The 21,054-nt window shown below is 42.5% G+C and overlaps 1 protein-coding gene and 1 long non-coding RNA gene across 4 annotated transcripts in view; one reads left to right on the top strand and one right to left on the bottom strand.

The window, feature by feature from the left end:
• The window catches only part of LOC146870586 (copine-8-like), a 1,950,277-nt gene that overhangs the window by 715,655 nt on the left and 1,213,568 nt on the right, over positions 1 to 21,054 (top strand). The gene's annotated exons all lie outside the window — the stretch shown is intronic.
• LOC146870589 (uncharacterized) overlaps positions 1 to 21,054 on the bottom strand; it is a 449,760-nt gene that overhangs the window by 268,610 nt on the left and 160,096 nt on the right. The window contains exons 6-7 of one of the 3 annotated variants that reach the window (XR_014978467.1): positions 13,365 to 13,502; positions 6,504 to 6,630 (exon numbers count right to left, since the gene is read on the bottom strand). This is a non-coding gene — a long non-coding RNA (uncharacterized LOC146870589). Of the gene's footprint in view, positions 1 to 6,503; positions 6,631 to 8,772; positions 8,894 to 13,364; positions 13,503 to 21,054 lie in introns of those variants that run through there. The other 2 variants (XR_014978480.1, XR_014978470.1) reach the window with 2 other exon arrangements.

Here is a 21,054-nt window from a genome sequence, read left to right as displayed (position 1 = left end):
AGAGCAAACATCATTGCCAGTATTAATACTGAACTCTGCACCCAGCTGCCCCAGTGCCGCTGGAGGGGCAGTGCCCAGCTCAAACTGACCTTTGCCCAGGGTCAGACTAACCCTCGAAGACTCGAAATTTAAGTTGTGCACTTATACGCTGATCAGTAGCGGCCCATGCAAGTAAGCACGGTAGGGCAAGGAGGGGTGGGGAGGGTGAAAGTGACACACAACGGCATTGGGAATGTAAAATAAATAAATAATAAAACCACTTAACTTGTGCTCGCCGCATCGTCGAGTGAGTGATGTGGAGAGCGCAAGATATATGTTTTATTCATTTCTTTATTTTACATTCCCTATCACGTAATTTGTCGCTTTCACCCCCCACCCCTGCCCCGCCCCACCCTGCCTCACCGCACTTAGATCTGCATTGGCCGCTACTGCCGCTGATGCATAACATTGCTTTCCTTTCTTAGGATTGCATTGCACTTTATCTGTTACCTGCAACTGTCTATCTTGTACCTGTACCAAATGTTACGGTTTTGAATCGACAATACCAAAGTACCTGCAAGACCATAAAGTAATCCTACTGCCTTTTTGGAAGTTATACCTATCTATAGCTGAGTTCACCTTGGTTCCTAGAAATAAAAATAACTGAAGTAATATTTTTCTATAAACAGTGGCCTTGAGTCAGTCACTGAGTGTGTGTTCCTGCTTTGTATGAGTATGTGCACCAAATGCACTCACACTACCCTCTAATAAACCTACCTGCTCTGCCTGGCTACGACTAATTTGAGAGTAATGTATTATCTACTTTAACTTCTGCCATACCATTGGGGACTCACTGGACTCTGTGCACACTATACCTCTCTTTGGTATAGTACATATAGAGCCGGCTTCCTAAACTGTCATACAGGAATTCAAGGCTGCTTAGATAGGACTCTCTCAGAGTCTATAAGTGCAGTGCTGAAGATCAGAAAGCACAGCCTGTGGTGGGGAGGAGAGGTGGGAAAGCATACAGGCTGGTTATTGCCGGTGGCATTAGGAAAGGTATTTTACATTTGGGACTGAGAGGAGAAGCTATGTAAAAAATATCTCCCTTATTACTGATCTGCCACTGTGTAGCACCTGAAAGCAGAAGCAGATGATTTTGGGGCATAAATAACATACAAATATACATTTGTAAATGTAAATAACAGGAAAGCTTTTCACCCCAGGGTTTTGAGTGACATCATTGGCAGCTCAAGCATCACTTTCGTTGTCTATTGGATGTTACTCCGAACCCTTTAGTGAAAACCATCCCAGTTATTTACTGTTACCCATCTATAATTGTCTGTGTTGCAGAGATCCTCGTGTTATGTGCATATTACAAGTTACAGTCCTTGTGTTATGGCTAAGTGAGTTATGAACTGGCATCTGGGAGCTGTATGCAAACTGTAGGACATACGTTTACAACCATACTGTTTTTTCTTCAAAGTTTCCTTATTCTAACATTGCGAATAAAGGTTCCTTTAGGTAGTAATAAGCAATTATACATAAGTGCTATAACTGGTGTTTAATTAGTTACTGATATACACAGATATATCTGGCATTCTTACAGTGTATGCATCCCTCTTACATACCATCCTTAAAGTCTAAAACATGCGCCCTAATCATAGATCATCTCTTAAGCACTTGCAGAGTGTCTTTTTTCCACTTGTTGACATTGGCATAAAGGTGTTAAAGCTCCACTAAGCATCTAACCAGGATGAGACTTAAACAAAATGAGTGGAGATGGCATTTAAGTGAGCCACTTGTGTTGGGCACAACTGGAACTGAAAATATTAGGACTTCCTCAACCCCTGCAGGTTGCAACTGTGTATATAAACCACCCAAACAATAGAGAAATGCAATACGACATATTTATCATATTTCACTGGGGCTGGCTCTGATCCAGCTCATTAATACCTACTGGACCCCCTCTTTTCCATCTCTTGCCCCCCGCTCAACCTGTTGTACTCAAAAGAATGACAAATCATCAGCAGCCGCTTAACTTGCTGAGCTATTTTATGGCCTCTAGAGTCCACAGTGAGACAAATTCATAGTGCTATATATTTATATTCGCATGAGTATCACTTTGGCAGATAAAAATCAAAGTTTTGTTGTATTGAATCTTTACAAACCCAAAGTACACATTCTGCACAGAAAAATAAAGGGGAGTCATTCCCGCTATGTTAAAACCGGATGAGTGACTTATTTATCATATGCAACTATGCAAACTAATCAGCTTGAAGGAGTTGTAGCATAGTCTATCTAAGGAGAGAGAACAACTATATTAAAAAGAGATTTTGTGTTAGCTGTTAACGGACCATTAGATACATACATGCCAACCCTACCGATTCAGGTGTGAGACTATCAATATCAAGGCTAGTCTTCTGCCTCCTGATTCCTGGATGTTAAAAACCCGATTCATCTGCAGGTTTCAGCCCACAGGGACTTGTCTTGTGTGACTGGGAGTATGCACTGCCAGTAACTTGCTCCTACAGGCCAGTGGCCAACATTTTTATCACGCTCTCTCTACCTGCCATAGCGCTTTCTCCGTGCTCCTGATAGGTAAGAATAAAACATATATTTGCATCACACTTCAAGTCCCATACATGACAGTACCCCGAATCAGACCTCAAGGCGATGGGGGGAAATACATTCCCCCTATTATTTATTTGAAATCTCCTACTTTTCTCTTCTATAATGTTGGCGTGTATGTAGATAGCCCAGCCGATGGTGAGCTGCTAAGAGAAGAGAAAACAATGCCACATGTCACCCATTCAATTTACGCAATTACAAACTCTTTATCATTTGCCTTCTTCCTTTAAACCTAAATTTTTGACCTTGCATAAAGCAATACTTGATACTTATGCTAAACTCAAATCTTCACCTTCCTCACCCTCCCACCACCTTTTCCCATGGCATAACCTTTTGCACATAAAGCCCAAAGCGTCCACCATTTATTTCCGTTTAATGGTACCTCCTGAGATCCGAGACAAAACCAAAGTGGAACTCTCGTGGGAATCCGATCTGGGAACAAATTGGCCTATCTCTTTTTGGAACAGAATTTGGACAAAACTTAGGAAATCATCCAGAGCGGCCAGCACAACACAAACACTCTTCTTTATTTACAAAAGATTGTTTCTTACTCCCACATACCTACATAAAATACACAACACAAATCTCAACACTTGCTGGACATGTTCCCAGGTTCACGCTGATCTCCATCATATGCTTTTCACATGTCCACATGTTTTTATATTTTGGAAACAGGTCTGGCACCAAACCAACACTATATTTCACACCACAATTCCACTCTCCCCTACAAACATTTTCCTAGGTAGTTTAACACCGGACCGGAAAACAAGTCAATCTCAGTTACCACTTATTGATTTGTTAATATCTGTAGCTTTTCAGCAAATATAAAAAAACTGGAAAGATTCCTCTAAATTGTCCTATTTAGCTTGGTGGTATGCTGTATGTCACAATCATCGCCTTGATACAGCACTCGTTCATCCTATCTCTCTTGCTACTAAACGTTCTCACCTTTGGGGCCCACTCACACAATTTCTAGACGATATCGTGAAGAAAACTCCTTTACCTGCTCCCTCACAACAAGAAGTGACCAAGCCTCCGTGACCTCCTATTGTTTATTTATAATTATGTTTAATTTATCATTTTCTATTATATATATCTATATATATATATTTTTTTAATTTTAATTGTGTATTTTTGACATGTACTGTTATTTACGATTTCTGTGAACCTTTGCTTGTATTCATATCATCTTCTATATTATCCTTTTACTATTTTAATGGATATTATATATCGTTATTCTTTATTACACCTTCATGTATTTATGTATTAACAAATAACTGCATATATGAAGTATTGTTTTTATGATCATAATAATCTTTCCAATAAACCTTTTCTTGAACTTAAAAAAAAAAAACAATGCCACATGTAACAGGGTCATTTAGAACTTGGAGGATGGTCTGACTGTCCTCCCTGGGAGGCCGCCGCCGGCTGGAAGGTTGGGGAGGGAGTGGAGTGGTAGCCTGCCCTTTTTAGAATATCCCTGCCAGCCTGGTGTTGATGTATGTGCTGTAACGGTAACTGCTGCTAAGGCGTCTCCCCTGACCACATTGAAGGTTTGCTGAGGAGAACGCCATGTTTATAGCGCCTCTTCTGCATACTTTTTATTAGACAAAAGAAGCTCTCAAGCAGGAGATTTACTCTGGACCAAAACAAAAAGGCCTGACACATCAGGACATTTCTCCTACCACATAAAGGCCTGGCTACATTTTCCCTGCCTGTGTCTGCTGTGCAAAGCATGGTTGAACGGGCAAAGAAAATGAACGGTGGTTGCACTGCCATCAGCGCGCATGATGACTTCTGCTATGACATGGAAGGTGTTTGGTGGATGGGCCACCAGATGAGAGGTTTGCACTCTGTCAGTGTAAATACTGTGCATCCGTCTTTAAAGACGAGAAATCACAGATTTGAAGGAGCAGGAAGCACCGCCAATCCCAAACCGTGAATTCGGCTGTTAGAGTTGTGAACCGAGAAACACTGGCACCTTTGCAATACACAGAAGAAATCCCTCAGAGTGATGACCAGACCATCCCTTTGAATGGGATCATGCATCTAGTACGGTCAATGTGCTTGGCGGTGCGCAGTCTCACGGTGTTGAGTTGAAGGTCTTATTATGAACTCCACACACAGCCAACTAACCTTGGTAAAGACTGCAGAGTCAGAGTGACAACTCTGCTCCCTGCCAGAGGGCTGGCTGCACAGTCACATAATGGCCAATAATCAGGAAGTATTATAGAGTGCTGCAAGTAGCCACTTCACCCTCTCAAGCCCTGCATCAAGCAGCTCTCCTGACACCTCAGCAGCTGCTTTGTCAAGAACAAACAGGAGAGGTCATTGTCACTGAGGGAGCTGAAAAGAAAACCGCGTCAGAAACCCGAGGAGAACAGGATAGCTCATAATGAAGGGAATGAGCTAATTGGAGATATTACTGGCCTGCACAGAGAAAATCTAGATCTTAATGGCAGTTTGGTAGACATCCTGTGCCGATGAATGACCGGCCAATGGCAAATATGTTTTTTGACTCAATAGTGAACAATGAAATCTTTGACCCACTTAATTAGAGAGGATTAGATTTAATCCACTTTTCTACTGTCAAGGAGCTGTATCCCAGGAAGGTGATGTGGCCTCTTGGTCGCCATCATTTCGTATATGCAGTAACACGGGAGGAATCTGTTTCAGAGACCCTTGGCTGCTCAGTCACTAAAAAATCCTGTCCTTCAGCATCCTGCTCTCTCCCCCACATGAGTTACGCAGCCTTTTCCAGTGATAAAATGTTTACAGCTGAGTTAGTTGGCAAAGTAACGCATCCTGCTTCTAACATCATAATCAGCATCATGCTTCTCAAATCTTAACAAATTTAATAAGCAGTCAAATTAAACTGAAAAGAGAATACTATATAAGGGCCCTAAAAAACCCAGTAACCAATTAATAAATCCAAACAAAACACTATACAATAGGCACCAGGGATATTCTAAAAAGTGCCTTGCTGCAGCCTGCAAATACTCTTCTTGGTGATACTGGCAAAACTATGATGAATATCTGGAAACAACAGAAAACTACATAAGCATAATTTAAAAGTACTGAAAAAGTACAGAAAAGTATTGAGTGGCACACTCTAGGAATGCCAGCACTCCCCAGACTGTGCCAGGGAGTAAAGTAACCACAGCTGAAAAGTGAGAAATAGTGCACATGAGCCTATATAAGAAGGAGTTCCTCTCCTGAAGAATAGCAGCAGGATAATAATTTCCTCCAGTTTTTTGATAAAATGTACACATTCCTCAATTACCTCAAGCAACATTCACAAAATATTAGAAACACAGGCTCCTATAGGTTGCTGAAATATGTCAATAGCATGGAAGGAAAAGTGTTAATGAAACATGCAGTCCAGAACAGTCTGGGCTTCGAGGATCCAAGTAAATCCACCGGACCCGAAGATCACTCTTCCTCTTCCTACAATTCCATATCAATCTTTCGACTGGATGCTCACTTCCACCTGTGGCGAGCCCCTCCTCAGAAGGATGCACTGCTTTTCTTTGGCTCTCTTAAAACCCATTGTTACATTTGCATTTTCAATGGTTGTTGTTCAACATGGTTATGTTATGGCATAGTAGCATCTTATGAGAAACAGTTCTTGTTCCATATGGAACCTTAAGGGACTGTGATGCTCTGGGCAGTTATCTCTGTCTGGATTATGCTGATCAGCCACCTTGGGTTGCTGTGCTGTTTAAAATAAATCTATTTTAAATTTATTGGACCTGAATCCCATCCTCGTCGCCATTGTTACAATGATGGGGTTCAGGTCCAATAAATTTAAAATAGATTTATTTTAAACAGCACAGCAACCCGTAACACCCATACCTTCAGGCCTTGCCACAGATCTGCGAACTAGAATGTACCTGTGACGACTGACCAGCGGCTCTCTCAGCGGGGGTTGACTTTGCCCAACCAACTCCTGCATTGGTGGAATTAGGTCTTTGTTCCCACAAGACCAGTTAGAGCTGCAGCTTTAAGGTTGCCAAACCGCTGGAAAAAAAAAAAACAAGTTGCCGTTTTTAGTGCATGGGAAGCACTCTAGTTGGCAAATTAATCTTTCACTGTAGAATTGAAAAAACGCTGAAACAATTTCCGAATTATAGATCGGAGCAACGACAAATAACCTTACAAATATTTCTGACAATTTCCATAGGTTTAATTGCACCTCTAGCCCTGGACATCCGTTCTTCACTTTACAGGCCTTCTGTGGGACACACTACTGTCAACAGCCTGTAGGAGTTCACCACTTACCTTTGAACTGCTCATTTTGCCACAGAGCCCCATGGATTGTCAGTATAGTTTGTTTGATCTTACAGCTCACCGTCACACACACACACAGTTGGAATCAATGGTGAGTTGGCCTGGGTGGAGTTGTTGGAGTTCTGCTATGCAAAGCTCCGTGAAGTGACCAAAAACCTCCAATGCACTATGCAGAGTTCCGTAAGCGGCAGAGTGCGTTAGGTCATGCCATTGCGCTGTGTTTGTCCAGCGCTGGAAAATCAGCGCGAATGGCACCAAGCGCAACACAAGAGAATGCTGCTTCTTTTTGCTGCTGGAGTAGATGTTCTACTTGAGCAGCAGCTTACGCAACGCCAACAGAAGGCTTCTCAACGTAAGCGGTACGCCCATCCAGCACCGCCCGCGTTGAGAAATCTCGCCGGGAAGTGGTCTGAAATAAGATTTTCCTCACACGCTACCTTAACTTAACATTGGTGAGCGCGAGCGAGGAAACAACTCTGCTCCATGTTTTTCGGAAGTCCACGTGCTACGCGGAGCGCGGAGTGGAAAAAACACCGGAAGCAGAGGGGAATTTCATGTCCAGTCCTAATGGTAAGACCTCAAACACCCTTACAATATTTGTTTAACCATTCCTGCCCAAGGTGTTCTGAGCCCTATTGCATCAAGTCTGCAGCACCCATGAGTTAGGCTTTCTCTCGGGATGTAACCTTTGTCGACATTTCCTCCAGTTTTCAACCTCTTTCAATAAGACTCCTCAAGTTTACCGAGAGCCTCTGCAGGTAGCCAGTATACTAGTTTTTGATCTTTACTACCTAGGCCTGAAAATAACCATCTGTGAACCAGACCCACTAATCAGTCAACACCACATACAAACTTTAGTATTGGGGACTGCGTTATATTCTTTAGGACCATTTGGAGGTCTGAATATTGCTCCAGATGAAGGTACATATAAATGCTCTACTCATGTCTTTGACTTTTCTAAGCAAATGCACATCAACGTAAAAGTACAGTGGTGATGTACATGATATAGTGCACTTCTCAGAATCTCACATTTGACACCAAACACTTTCCACATAAGCCACACTACATCCACATGCACGTCCAACTACACATACATGTTCTGACCTGCACCAAAGGACAAGGTGAGCTCAATGAGACTGAGCATCACGTCAATGACAGGACTAAAATAAATCTGCTGATCCGAGTATTAATTGCCTGCCTAAAAACTCTTGAAATCTCTACCCCCTCTTGCTGAGTAGACCAGGTTGTTAAACTGTTCACGTCCTATCTGTATCATATTCTATTGGTCTCAACAGGTCGCAGAGTCACTACTCTTAAGGTTTAAAAAAAATATCAGAATTGAGAATCCGTGAATGTGTGTTCACCCTTTGGACAGTGCACTACAAAATGCCTAGGCATACCCTTAAAGCCAGGATAATTGACACTCACTGAATTATGTTTGTTCTCCACGATGTCAGGAATTAAACCTAGATGTTGAAAATTTAAATCCACAACCCGAACATTAGGAACCAATAGTGATGAAATTAAACCTAGCACAATGCCAAAGTTGGCTGCAGGGCCTTCAAAGATATTGATCCAAGAAATGTCAAACTAGAACGACAAGTACTTGATAGCTATAAAAGAATACCCACTAGTTAAAATATTTTGGCACCAAGTGATTAAAAAGCCAAATACATGATAGAAGAGATGACACAAGTTAAATCAGAAATCACAGACCTAGTGGATTTAATCTGGAAAACAGTTGCCTTCTGGTGTTGAAGGCAGGAATCAACAATTGGAAGATCACTCCAACATCGATTGAAAAAGGACTAAAAACCTCATGCAGACACTAGCAACAGTTGTCTGCCTGGACAGATCTTAAAGCGAAAGCACTGGCAGCCTCAAAGTGAAATCTTCCATGCCATAAAGAAGATTCAAAGTTAGAAAACATGGGAGGATCTTCAAAATAAGAGGATCAGCATGCATGAATTTTTGAATTTTATTGTCTGCACACCTGGGGACAAAAAAAGAAAATATTATTATGGATGTATCAGACGCATAGCTCATCCAGAGATTAATTTTTAAAGAAATAACCCAATGCCTGCACCCCGTTTTCCCACCCCAGCAGAAGACACAGAGTAACAGAATGTAGATGAGAAAAAAACGGATCGATTAAAAGCAAAACCCATATTTGGGCAATCTGATAAAAGGTCAAACTCTGCGGCAATCAGTTCCTGTGATTCATACCCTGTTTGGAAAGTGGGTTCTTGAAAGATACTCCGACCGAATTGTGGAATGATGGTGAAAAAAATTACTAAATCTCCTATTCAGCTCTGCAAGTGGTTTTCAGCATATCTACCCAATGTGACTCACGCAAAACTGAACAATGAGCCCTATAATTTATGATGCTGTACAAAGCTAAGGAGCCAGTTAGCAATTTTAAACAATTGATACACAGTGAGCACTCTTTAACACAATGTTCTACAAATCAAGGCCAAAGAGCCCCACAAACAGAGCACTTGACACCAGGTTCTGAAAATAGATCAGTCGGGGGATGAACTGAAGATAGCCTTATCTTTCAATGCATCCATGTAATTAACCACAAATCACCTCAAATCTTATAGCAACTCTAAAACCCACTGAGATAATGCCAATGGAACCTTTCCCAGTTTTAAACGTAATTATGACCATCTATATGTGCAATCCCCTGTGCGCATGAGAAGATTAGGCCACCTCTCACTATGGCTGAAAGTGAGAATAAATACTGTCAAGATGATCATTTTGCCCAAATTCTTTGTTTATTCTAGTAATTGCCTCAGGATGTTCCTTTTTCAAAAAGCTTTAAAAAATGTAAGGTTTATCTCGAGAAGTAACCAATCTTGACATGTCTATAGATTGCTGCAGCTGCTTCTATTTTAAGAGGCTGGACAATTTTAGTTTTAATTAGTGGGTGCTTTAGGGAAATGAATAGTTCTGCTCTTGAAAATCTATCCTGTCATGGAAATGCTTTGGACGTTTTTTACATGCCTGGTCGGTGGCATATACTTTTTAAATTTGTTAATATTAGATATTGCAAAGACTTTACTTTTAGTACTCTTCCTACTTTCCCTAGGGTCCAAGTTGACATTAAAAGATACTTAAAACTGCCTCTAGTCCATGATTATAGAACTCCGTAAAAAGAAGTTAAAATCCTACACATTTCTTGCCCATCCTGAAACTCTAATTGCAGATTGCTATCTCAAACTCCATTGCGGGCATATCCATGATCCACCATAACTCAGTCTCTGTAAAATAGATATACTGTCAATTCTTTGACTACCATGAACACCTGCTCTGTACAGTGATCACTTGTCCAGCCTCATCAATAACTATAGCAGTGATTTACCATCTGGGCGGAAAAATGCTGAATCTTTTCATTCTGACCTATGTGATCTTGCCCAATATATATTCTACCCATAGTCAATAGATGATGCAGGACATTCACATAGTCAACATATTATTACAGAAACAGACATCTTGATCTATTCACAATGGGTCAACATTTCACTCTACATAGAAGGCCACTGTCTTGATTTACTCGTCTTCAATCCCGGAGGGGGCACTGATAAACTGTTCAGGACTGTCTGACGTCCAGCTGCAACAATAGGTACACAAAATCACATTATTTTGTATTTGGCATGTACGGTTCACAGATTAACTTCTACATTGCTAATGGGCTTGGGAATACTTTGACCTGCCCAAAGGCCCCCATATCCCTTTCCACATTAATAAGTGGTGTTTTAATCATCCTTCTCGAGTCCACAACAATCTCTTCAGACTCCTCTTGAAGAAGGTAACCATATTCTGGGACATAACCCCTCAAGTTCCCATATGGCAGAAGGCTTCAAGAAAATAAGTGGTTTGCTGACAGCCTTCTACAGATGAAACACAGAGCTGGGGCTATAAAATGACAATAGTATAAAATAAAACTCCCTTCAGATTTGACAGCTTGTAGAGTTCGTTCACTCCAAGGAGTACAGGTTAGTCTGTGCCAGAGCCAAAAAGACATGCTTCCAATCTCATTACACTGATTCTTACAATTCGACCAAAGAGTTATTCTGCATCTTCAAATAGATGGCGACCCCCAGCTCTTCATTCAACATATGCATGTATCCACTCTCCAGCATTCTTGGCTCCTATGATATGGGCTATAATTTCTACACTAATGACATGCAACTCCTCCTCAAGCTTGAAGGCCACTCTGGCAACCAGTTCTCAGCTCTTCATTACCTCTACCACAGTCGCCACTGCATGCAGGATCACTGGCTTTGGTTGAATGGGGACAAAACAGAAAACCTCCTCTTTGGATGGCTATCTTCCATCGATCATTAATTTCCTTCACATGACCTGAGTCACTTGGGCCTCATTCACAACCTGTGTTCAAAGATTGTAACATAGGCACCCTGTTTGACACTGAGCTCTTTCATACCACAGACAAATGTTGTCACCAAACATGCTTTTCATCAGCTCAGTTGCTATTTGGTGTCCTCCCACTTCTCCCACTGCCTCAAAAAATGCCATTATCATCACCACTATAATTCCCTGCCTTGACAACTGCAGCAGCTTTTACACTGGCCTGCACACTAAGTCAGTCACCAAACTCCAAAGGGTACATCAACAAGATACGTGGCTACTGTTTGGGTTAAACTGTTATGACCCCATCGCACCTTCTCTAATAGCCCCCTATTCATAATAAAGGACAAGGCAAATGTCAAGATTCTCTGCGTGTCCATAAAGCTCTGCACAACAGGCCATCTGACTGCTTGCCCATGTTATTCATTCTGTACAAATCAACTAGGAAAATGACTTTTTGAAATTCAGGAAACCCCTAAACCCCTACCATTTGTTGCCAGACCGGCAGCATTTCCCCTGCATCTGACCCTTTAGTCATCCTATTCATTTGGCCTGCTGGTTAGATGACTAAAACTAACCACTCCACCCTTGGCCTACCAGACTGGCCATTACATCTCACTATTGATTATACTGTAAAATTGATGCTGGATACTAATACAATCTATCTAGTGCTGGAGTCCAGTGACTTTTAACTATTTAAAAACGTAAAATAAAATAAAAGTTATCCTATGTACATAATGGTCATGCAATGGTTTGTTTAATATTCACATTGACTTGATGAGGTCTACACAGTCTTTCGGGATATTATGTCCAAATGGAGAAACATTAAAAGTACATATGGTCCCCACTAACTCAGCCCACTCTGAAAGTTCAGCAATTTTGGACTATGGACCAAACCTGTCCACATATTTGCTGTGGCCAGAGTACCCTGCCCTGTTTATACCTCTACATGTATTCTTGCCTTATATAGTGAGGACAATAATTGAGCACATAGGCCCTCTTCCCTTCATCTGCTGCTTATTATCTCTCTTGCACACTTTTTAACCCTTTTGATGCCATAATAATAATCCACATTTGTAAAGTGCGAACAATCACCCGTAAGGGTCTCTAGGCGCTGGGGGCCATCGGGAAGATTAAGCAAGCTAATGCCCAGAGTCACATGGTGCTGGGCTAATCTGCTGCCGGCCCCAGGGATCTAACCGTGATCCCCAGATTCCGGAGTCAGTCGCCCTGGCCGCGGCACCACAAGTCTTCCCCTGCATACGCTGCAACACATGGAGCTGTAGCACAGTAATGTATTGGAAATAGCGAAATCAAACGTCAGATCACCATCATCGTCTAGGACTGATGCTCGAAGATGGTCAATAGCTCCACTGTAAGCATTTCTCATCACTAGTTCATCTTAACAGAGGGAATAGAAGACATAGCACCTGAAAGAAGTTCGTAGATCTGTACCATACCATATACTGAAAAACTGCAAGAATAAAACAAGTCCCAAAATGCAGCCAGAGTTCGAGGGAACACACATTCTCCATTTGGCGGGTGATCCTTGGTGAGCGTCCTCATAGCTACCTGACCACTGTCGGAGATCTGCTCATGGACCATGGAAGATAATACGGTCTGCTAAGCAAGCATGTCTGCTGTGGTACTGGGCAGTGCACACTGTGGAACCTGGCCAGGACAGATGAAGATGAATGCATCACAACAACCATGCCATGTCCACCAAGAAGCGCCTCACTCTGTTCTGTCATTGGCCCATGTTTGTATTCAGAGAGGAAAAGGCCGGTACTGAAGTGGGAAGATTTCGCACCTCCGGCCAGGTATTTAGGACAGTGAGAGCAGATTAGAACCAGTTGAGAAATACCGTAGCAACAGCATAGGGAAAGCAGCAGAATTAAAAACAACATGCAGCCTCAAGGACAGAAGTAAACATCTCCCAGCTTAACAAATATGCACCCGAAAAATACAGAGTTAAAATGGAGACAAAATGAATGCAAATAACATTAATGTTATAGAGACAAAGACCAAAACACAACTGAGTACTTAATTTAGTATTCATCTTCAATACATGAGCACTGCTCATTGGGGATTACCTCCTGCTTTCTTTGGTTTCATTGGATAATGTCTTTCTCAGCAGCCATGGCAAATGAACTTGGAAGCCATTTGAAACAGGAAATATTTGGACGCATATTATGACGCTTTCTTCTTGGTCTTACCGTAAAGTTATCAATCTGAAAAATTAGCAATTGGTGAACTTATCTCCAGAAGTGACTCAACTGATTGTTCACAAAACAATAGAAAATAAAAACATTTATTTTAAAACAAGTTGGAGAAAGTGGAACACTGTGCTTTATTCTAAATGATTAGAAACAAGCAATGTTCTGCTGTGTTATTTGGGGTTACCCAATGCGATACGGTACATATTTTGGGGGGAAACTTACAATTATTATGGCCAGGTGGCCTTCCAAATATAACAAATGATTTTATTTATTACTATGAATCAAACTGTACAAATTGAAGTTACTGTGAAACACGTAATCATTCTGATTATACTATTTTCCACAAACATATTAAAACATTTTATTGGTTAGAATGGTTTAATTTGGGGTACTGAATTAGGGCTGTTATTGTTGCTCCTCTGAACCAACTACATTTGTCTTGGTGGAGAGGAACTTTAGTAAACCAGGGTGTATGTGACAGAGAGATTCTGGTGGATGTGTGATTGTGTGTTAGAATCTTCATGCATTTGTATTTTCTCTATTCAGTTGATGTAATTCTAACACATTCCACCTGCAAGACTGGAAAAAACCTTGGATCCCAGTCATATAAAAAAAAATATGTGGTGAAACTTGTGCCTCTACCGGTGCATATCTTTGGTATTTTTTTTATTCACAAACATTCCCTGAATTATGCAGAGCAACTTGTGAGTGATTCAAGTTTGTATGCACCAGGGCTAGGTTTACAGGTATACTTTGGGAAGGAAATGAGTTTTTTGGTTTCCACTTGGAGGAAAGTATCACACAGGAGGAATTGAGCCTCCTTTGCTAATGCACTTTGTATCCACGTGGAAGACATTTTTCCCTGTGCAGAATCTCCTTTTGCTAGAACTATACCAAGTCGAGGGGTGAACCGTTCCCCTTAACATCCTGGAAGGGAGGTTACTCCAGCCCCTGGCTTGATAAAATGTTCCATTAATTCCAGGATGGAATGAGGTTGACGAGGAGTATGGGTAGGCCTACTAAGGTACATGCTTGTGGGCGTTCCCAAACTTCCAAGGCAAATCATGCATTGGAACGCCCATTTCCCACCTCTTGAGTGGGATTTACTAGTACAGGTTTCTCTGCCCTCGCGGTGCAGCAAACCACACGCATGCAACCTTTGAATGTCTGCCAGGAGTCCCTTCGTGAATTCCTGGAGGCACAAAAAAGGTAGATGTGGTAGCACATTTATGGTTATGAACGAACTTGCCTTTGTGAATCAGTCTCTATGCTCTGACTTCTAATTATCAACATATATTTAGGACAGGGCCGCCAGCAGGATAATTTTGGGGAAAGAAACGTTCTTCCTCAGAAGAATCAGGACACATACTTTTACTTTCCCTGGAGAGTGTGAGGAGAAATATGATTTCCTTCTCCACATTGTTGCTCAAAAAGTACATTTTATCACGTCATTGAGGCAGAGGACGTGAAGCTACAGTAGGGAACTTACCCTCCTTCTCCTTCTCCTCAGATTCTGCTCAGAAATAAACCAAGTTCCACACAGAAGCAGCAGGCGGCTAGCTCAATGATCAAACTGTTGGTGATGAACACAGAGTGAAGGTTCTGCGAGGGAGGTGGAGGAACCTTCCCATCAAACTGCACAGAGTGAATGTTCTAGACAACCTAGTCTCCTTGAGTCGTGTCAGAGAGAGCGCGAGGTTGCAAATTGGCGAAACATCACATGCCCTTCAGTCTCAATTACACCAGAGGAAGTAATATCACGCCAAGTGACCGTCAACAGCAACAACTGGCAGATCCATGTGTTTTTAAAGACCTGTGAAAACCTGAGCCTGCAGTATGTTACTAAACCTTGATTCCTAACAAGGGGGAAAGCTAAAGGCCTTGTTATTTGTAAAAGGGTTGATTAAATCACAGGCGTTGCAAAGTAGTCCAGGCTGATTGTAAGCAACAGTACACATGGAACAATTGTTACCCCTTGCTGTAGAGTGACTGCGGTGCAGGGAGCCTTCAGTCCACCTTGAGGCTTGCCGAGCCCTGATGGGAAGTGAGTTCATGTTCTGGTAGCGGTCGCAGGTGGAATCTTAGAAGTGGACTCTTGACTGTACGTGTATGTTCTATGACGAGAAGGGCCCTTCCATTCAGAGTGCACTGGGTCACACAGCGCACAATCTGGGAGAGGCAAGATGAGGAATATTTTCTTAGGACTCACAGGGTGATGTCAGTCCATGTTCTGAGAAGGAACTTGCCCTCCAGACTGCACAGGAAAAAAAGGAAGATCATCCTGGAGTCATTCTGAAGACATCCGATGACTTCAGCCAGGCTATTCCTGCAATTATCTGGGGAAGTCATCAGAAGCCATCCTGAAGTATGCCTATAGGGTGGAATATTTGAATGAGATGACTTTCTAGAGTCATCAGAGAAACTACTCCAGGATTAGCTCCTGATTACTTCAGTGGAAAACATATGATGATCTTGTACTACTGCAGGATGGTCCCATGATGATTTCAGGATTAAGCTGGATTACTCCAGCATTAGTTCCTCATTACTTCAGTGGAAAACATGTGATGATAATGTACTACTCCAGAATGATCCCACGATGATTTCAGGTTTGGCTGGATTACTCCAGGATGATCCTATGAGCATTTTAGAATGGGGCTGTTTTATTATAGAATGATCTTGTGATGACTTCAGAATGAGGCTGCATTACTCAAGGATGATCCAAGGATAACTTTAGAATGGGACTGGCAATGTATTAGTCGATGATTTCATGAGGCGGATGTATTACCCTAGGATATGTTCTGGCTGTATTACTGCATGGCGGTTTCAATGTGAAGACGTATTACTCTAGGACATGGGTACACACAAACTTTCAGTCGGGCCAAAATTACAGTGTGGTTTGTGGCCGAGGGCCTCACCGGTAGGACATTGTTTCAATGCTGTATTTCCCAAGCAGATGTAACTACAAAGAGCCCATTTTGATAATACCTTTTTATTAGCAGACTAAAGCAATCTTAAGAGGCATTGCATAGCTTAATACACACTTTGACCCCAATTCCATCACAGTCTCTCTCTCTGTCAGTCAGTTGCTCTCTGTCAGTCAGTTGCTCTCTGTCAGTCAGTGTCTCAGTCAGTCTCTCTCTCCGTCAGTCAGTCTCTCTCTCTCTCTGCCAGTCAGTCTCTCTGTCAGTTTCTCTCTCTCTGTCAGTCAGTCAGTCTCTGTCAGTCTCTCTCCGTCAGTCAGTCTCTCTGTCAGTCTCTCTCCATCAGTCAGTCAGTCTCTCTCCGTCAGTCAGTCAGTCAGTCAGTCAATCTCTCTCTCTCTCTCTCTGTCGGTCTCTCTCTGTCGTTCTCTCTCTCAATCTCTCTCAGTCAGTCTCTCTCTGTCAGTCTCAGTCACTCTCTCTCTTTCTGTCAGTCAGTCTCTCTCAGGCAATCAGTCTCTCTTTGTCAGTCTCTCTCTAAGTCAGTCTCTCTCGCTGTCAATCACTCTCTTCCTCAGTCAGTCTCACTCTTCCTTAGTCAGTCTGGCTCTCTCTGTCAGTCAGTCAGTCAGCTCTCTCTGTCAGTTTTTCTCTCTCTCTGTCAGTCTCTCAGTCAGTCTCTCTCTCAGTCAATCGATCTTAGCCAGTCAGTCTCTCTGTCAGTCAGTCAGTCTTTCTGTCAGTCAGTCAGTCTCTGTCAGTCAGTCTGTCAGTCAGTCTCTGTCAGTCAGTCTCTGTCAGTCAGTCTCTGTCAGTCAGTCTCTCTCCCAGTCAGTCACTCTCTCCCAGTCAGTCAGTCTCTCTCCCACTCAGTCAATCTCTCTCTTTCAGTCAGTCAGTCTCTCTCAGCCAGTCAGTCTCACTCTCAGCCAGTCAGTCTCTCTCTCTGTCAGTCTCTCTCTCTGTCAGTCTCTCTGTCAGTCAGTATCTCAGTCGGTCTCTCTCTCTCTCTGTCAGTCTCTCTCTCTCTCTCTCTCTCCGTCAGTCAGTATCTCAGTCAGTCAGTCTTTCTCTCTCTCTCCACACTCTCTCTCCACACACTCTCTCCTGGGTGCCATGGGTACATTATCTACAAGGTCCGCGGGCCGCCAAGGAAGGCCTGCCGGGCCACTGGTGGCCTGCGGGCCGTACTATGAGTACCACGGCTTTAGGATGATCTCGAGTAGTAATACTTGTTTGACATACACAGGTTGTTAAGAAATACAGTAAAGTAAAGTAAAGTGGCATAGAAGGAGTTTTGTAGTGTTGTTGAGTAGAGTAGGGTGGCATAGTGTGGAGTAGAGTGTTGTAGAGTGGAGTGGCAAAAAGTGGAGTAGAGTTTAATTGAGTAGAGCATGACAGAGTGGAGTATCATAGCGTATAGTGTCGTAGCATGAAGTAACCTAGAATAAAGTGATGTAAAGTTCAGTGGTACCGAGTAGATTGATGTGGCATGCACTGGGTTTGAGTAAAGTGGTGTAGAGTGCATTGGCACAGAGTAGAGAGATGTAGGGTGCAGAGTAGATTGCAGTGGCATAAAGTAGACTGTTTCAGAGTAGAGTGGCGTGGTGCAGGGTAGATTGCAGAGGTGTAGAGCAGAGTAGGGTAGAGTGCAGTGGTGTAGAGCAGGGTAGAGTGCAGTGGTGCAGAATAGATTAGAGTGGTATAGAGGGATGCAGAGTAGTGGTGCAGAGTGCAGTACAGTTGAGCAGTGCAGTGGCATAGAGTGCAGTGACAAGTGCAGTGGTGCAAAGTGCAGTGACAAAGCGCAGGGGTGTAGAGTGGTGTAGCGTGCAGTGACTGAGTGCAGTCGTGCAGAGTCGTGTTGGCATTGAGTTCAGTGGAGTAGAGTGCAGTCTTGCAGAGCGTCAGAGTACAGCAGCATAGAGCAGAATAGTGGGGCAGAAAAGAGTGGTGTAGCTTAGAGTGCAGTGGCGTAGAGTTCAATGGCAGAAAGTGCAGAGTAGACTGTTGTAGACTGCAGTGTTTGATAGTAGAGTGGCGTAGAATACATTGGCATGAAGTGTAGTGGCCTTAAGTTGTGAGTAGAGGGGCATTGAGAACAGTGATAGCAGAGTGGTGGTGTCAGAGTGGAAGCGTAGAGTGGTGTTGTCGAATAGAGTGGCAAAGCGTAGAGTGACGTGGAGTGGCATAGAGTTGTAGAGCAAACTCAGTCTACCATCCTTCTGAGATTGGAAAATTGAGAAAGATGAAAGAGTGTAATAGTAACAACTGCAGGATATCGCACTTAAAAGAAGGAAGTATAGTATAAAAAAATGTATACTTGGGTGATAGACATTAAATGTAACTAACAGGACTTCCTGCCACCAAATGTTATTTCAATACAAGGCAAGGAGCCTACCTGACTCATAGCTCTATTTTAAGCCGGGCATTAGCCAAGACCAGGGTTCTCCAAAGTCGGTCCTAGAAGGCAAGATCCATGCTGTATTTTTTTGCATACCCGCATTTAGATACATGTAGTTATCTTAAAAATCTGGCATTGTTCCAGCCCTCCAGGACTGATTTTGGAGAACCCTGGACAAGACATTTAGAATTTATTAAAATTACATATGTGACCAAGACCCAGAGAGAGGTCGAAACGCATCTTTTGTGGTGCCATTAAAACGGAGAACCTGCACCCTTACAACCGGAGTGGCTCGTTTATTCTCACTGATGAAATGAGGATCCCCTTGTATATATATATGTATGTGTATGTGTATATATATATAAAATTCACTGAAAAAACCATAGGTTTCACACATGTTATAGTTAGCTGGACATTTTACTGATAAAAAACCAATGAAATTCCCCCGTTATAGTTACTGTAGGCAACTATAACTCACGCGACCGTAATCCTCTGCTGATGCTAATACTGTATTTACACACTTATTTGCCCATGTCTTCTTCCATTAAATTTTAGCTATACATATATTACAAATATTTTTTTTTCATAAAGACACATATGTCATCAGCAGAGGATTACGGTCGCGTGAGTTATAGTTGCCTACAGTAACTATAACGGGGGAATTTCATTGGTTTTTTATCAGTAAAATGTCCAGCTAACTATAACATGTGTGAAACCTATGTTTTTTTCAGTGAATTTGCAAGGTTTTTTAAATACTAATTCCTAACTATAACGTGTGTGAAACCTATGGTTTTTTCAGTGAATTTGTACGGTTTTTTAAATGCTAAGTTACTTTACGCCATTTGTGGCGTGTGCGCCCACTTAACGCAGTTCGTTCCGTGCGCGCACCGTGCGCGCACAGTGAGCACGCGGTGCGCTTCGCGCACCGCGTGCCCACGTTACGCTAGATGGGCCATGAACGCACGATGCGCTTCGCGCACCGTGCGCACATGGAGGACATATGATGAGCATCGTTGTGACAGGTAAAATATATGTTTTGTTCATACTTAATAAGCCATGCACAAATGGTGCCCTTCGGGCACCATTTGCACACGGGGTGGTGAGAATGTGGATTTTTTAAATTTTTTTTATTATTTATTACCGTACGCTTACGGTAAGCATAATCGGCGAAATTTTCGAAAAAATTAAAATTCCCATTTTTCACTTGGGGGATCATTGGGGACTCCCTCGACATGGCTAGGTGCTTGGGAGCAGTCTAAACAGCCCCTTTACATGGTTTTGCCCTTTGTTTTTCAACACCCAGTCAGAGTGCGAGAGAGAAAATGGCGGCCGCCGCTTCCTGGTTTCGACCGATTCGAATGTTTACTAAGATCTAACGGCCAATCAGAATCGCGCTCGCGCACGTCACCGTACGCGTACGGTAAGCGCACCGTAAGTTGGCTCAGATATATATATTGATTTAAAGGCTATTTTCTCAGAATCTACTGAACAGATTTACACCAAACCTACAAAAGGCACTTCCTTGACCTGAGGACTACCTCTCTGCCAAATTTCATTGAATTCTGTTCAGCCGTTCGGGCTGTAGCTCTGTCTAAAGGTCCTATGGAAAAATGCATGGGAAAAACGCGTTTTGGGACCCCCCTTTTATCTCAGCCCCCGCTTGACGAATCCCCCGAGACTTTCAGGGTAGGAGCGGAGCGCAGCGCCCCACCTATTTTGAAAAATTCGCGAGGATTCGTCGACTGGCGCCAAAGTTATTCAAAATAGAATGTTGCGGATTTCCTATGGAAACAGGGTCCTAACTATAACTATCTACTGGCGACCGCCAGTAGATAATATATATATATTCACTGAAAAAACCATAGGTTTCAGGGGTGTTATAGTTAGCTGGACTTTTCACTTGTACAAAACCATTGAAATTCACCCGTTATAGTTAGTTCAGCTAACTATAACTCGCGCGCCCGCAATGCACTGCTGATGACGTCACATATTACATTACTCATGACATGGTCAGTGACATCACCCATGACATCACTGATGACATCTCAAATGACATCACTGATGACATCACTGATGACATCATCCAGTGAATGTGTGTTTTTCTGAAAATTAAATATGTTTTATATATGTATATCTCAAGGTCGATGGAAGAATAAATGGGTATATAAGTGTCTAAATGGATGATTTGTTTTTGAAAAATTGATTGTGTAACTGACTGATTAAGTGTATCATAGTGAAT

This window comes from Triturus cristatus, chromosome 1_1 (assembly GCF_964204655.1).
Source record: "Triturus cristatus chromosome 1_1, aTriCri1.1, whole genome shotgun sequence".
NCBI classification, from domain to species: domain Eukaryota; kingdom Metazoa; phylum Chordata; class Amphibia; order Caudata; family Salamandridae; genus Triturus; species Triturus cristatus.
This window is presented reverse-complemented; position numbering and strand designations above follow the sequence as displayed.